At 40.4% G+C, this 2522-nt stretch overlaps 1 pseudogene; it reads left to right on the top strand.

Moving 5' to 3' along the window:
• The first annotated feature begins 537 nt into the window (after nucleotides 1-537).
• On the top strand, nucleotides 538-1362 carry LOC129062089 (alkaline ceramidase 2-like; annotated as a pseudogene).
• Nucleotides 1363-2522: the final 1160 nt, after the last annotated feature.

Genomic DNA, 2522 nt, shown 5'->3' with positions numbered 1-2522 from the left:
AGGTATCAAAATCAATATGTTCAAAAACTGTTCTGAGCAGTGGAAAAGACATCTCAATAGATGTATTGCATTAAATGGAGAGTACTTTAAAGGCGACTGCTGTTTAAACATAAGAAGAAATACATAATTTTTATAAATAAATTCTGATTTTTGGAATATATATAAAATTATATATATACAGAATCTATCTATATATATGACATATATATAGATATATATGACAAAAACTTTCCTAACATGGTGAAAAAAATAGATACACAAGCCCTGGAATGTAATGAGTCCCAGACAAGATAAACCCAAACAGACCCACACCAAAGCACTTTATATTTAAAATGGCAAAATTTGAAGACAAGGAGAATATATTAAAAATGTCAAGAGACATCCTGGTGGTTCCCTGGCTGCAAAGGCTTCCAGGATGTCTGGAGGGGAAGGGCCAGGGGACATTCTGCAAGTGAGTCATCTCCAATTAGGCAGAGAAAGTGCTGGGAGGCCAGCTGAGACAGCACCACATCTGGAGACTGACCTGCATGCCCCATTATGCATAAAGTCACCACTACCACTGCCACTGTTGGTAGTATAGCAGCTGCTCTGGACTCTTGTTTGGCTGCAGGAGCAGCTACTGCAATGCCCCAGACTGTCCATGAGTGCCCACACTGGTGAGACCAACTATGGGCTGGCAGTTCTGAAGTGGACAGTGCAAGGATGTCTATACATCGTGCCTACCATTGCTGAGTTCTACAACACAATCACCTTATATTTCATTTTACCTCTCATCTGCATATGCTTATTTTGTTAATACATAAAATGCTTTAACAGTGACATCTACTTAGACTATTTTAGTTGTAGTGGGAATTGGATCTACTTTCACGCAACTCTGAGATTCCTGGGTTGGATGGTTGATGATATTTCAATCCTTTGAGTTATGATGTGTGCTCTGGCTATGTGGTTCTCTAGAAGTTATCTACCAAAGACCATTCCAACAATAGGGGAAGTTTGAAGGCAGTGGTCTGTGTGTTGCCTGCAGTTACATTGTGCCTGACCTTTGTCAAGCCCAGTGTCAACAACAGGAGCTCCTTACACTGTGGTACAACATCACAGAACTAAAGAGGTGTGACAAAGTGTGTGTATTTAATCTGAGCCTCTTCTCAGGTCTCTGATGGACCCTTGCCCTCTTCTTCCGGATCACTAATGGAGCACTCTGTGAGCTGATGTTGTCCTTCCACTTTTCTATCCGCACTGTTTGTGGCACATCCTTTTCTGTCTCATGGCCTATATGGGCTGCATATGCTTTGCCTACTTTGATGCTGACTTCTAGGTCCCTTAGCAAGGTCCATCAACAGGCGCTGGCCCAGCAAGAAATAGGTCTTCATCAGTCTCTCCTATGTGCTTCTACTGTGCACCAACAAGAAAGATTATGTGATGGGAAGACAGAGGCTGGCTTCTCTGCTTAGGTGTCCTCATGTCCCAGGTTTTATGCCAACAAAGACAACCCATGGGTTCTCAGATTTGGGGGTGGTGGGTCTATTTTTTTTTCATTTGTTTTATTTTTGTTTATTTACAGTTATCCTCATTTTCCTCCATTATTCTTCCCTGCCCTACCCACCCCCTGCCCACTTTCCACATTAAATACTCCCCCTCATTGTCTTTGTCCATGGGTCCTTTTTACAAGTTCCTTGACTTGACCTTTCCCACTCTTTCCTCTGTTATTCCCCTCTTCCTTCCCCTCTGGTCACTGTCAGTTTGTTCTTTATTTTTTTAAATGTTGTTCCATTGAGCTCTCACTTGTATGTCAATGTATCACCAGAACTCTGTTCTTCCCAGAGATGGAAAATAGAGCACCAAGAACAGTAGCTCTATCTTCTCAGGGTGACTTCTAGAAGCAGTGGTTTTGGGGGCTATATCCTTTGTAGCAATGGGAGACTCCATGCTGCATTGTACCTCACTTCCTGTAGAGTTTGCCAGACCCAGGTTCCACCATTCCTATTGACAGATCTTATGACAAACAATACCTTTCAACTGTATGATAAAAAAATGTCAGATTTTCATTTGGGAAAATTCTCTTAAAACAAAAGCCAAACAAATGAAACACATACAATGCTTGTGGTTAAGGAAGCTAGCTTTCAACTTGCAGCTCTCAACTACGCATCTTTTACCCTGCATTTGTGTATTATTTTACTTCTACATCTTCTGAGAAATAATGACTTGACTTCAGATGAGAGTAAAGCTAAGAAGAAAACCTCTTTATGCAAAAATTCATTCTTCACTTTAAGGCATTCTTGAAGATTACAAAGTTTTAAAAAGTTGATATTACTTGTCCCCTATCCCAACCCAGTAGCTTCAAACACAAGAGAAATAGCTGCAGTCCACACATAAAACCCCCTTCTTACTGCTTGACCTCTGTAACATTGCCAAAGATTTTTTGACAATTGTGATGATAAAGATTCTGGATCAAAATTTGCAACAAAAATTAAGTTTTGGAAACATTCTCATTGGGAATTTTCTGTATGCTCTCTGGAAAATAT

The sequence above is a fragment of the Pteronotus mesoamericanus genome, unplaced genomic scaffold (genome assembly GCF_021234165.1).
Source record: "Pteronotus mesoamericanus isolate MK-2021 breed Mesoamerican mustached bat unplaced genomic scaffold, CSHL_Meso_final scaffold_705, whole genome shotgun sequence".
NCBI classification, from domain to species: domain Eukaryota; kingdom Metazoa; phylum Chordata; class Mammalia; order Chiroptera; family Mormoopidae; genus Pteronotus; species Pteronotus mesoamericanus.
Note: the sequence above shows the minus strand (reverse complement) of the source record. Positions and strands in the feature narration are given on the sequence as shown.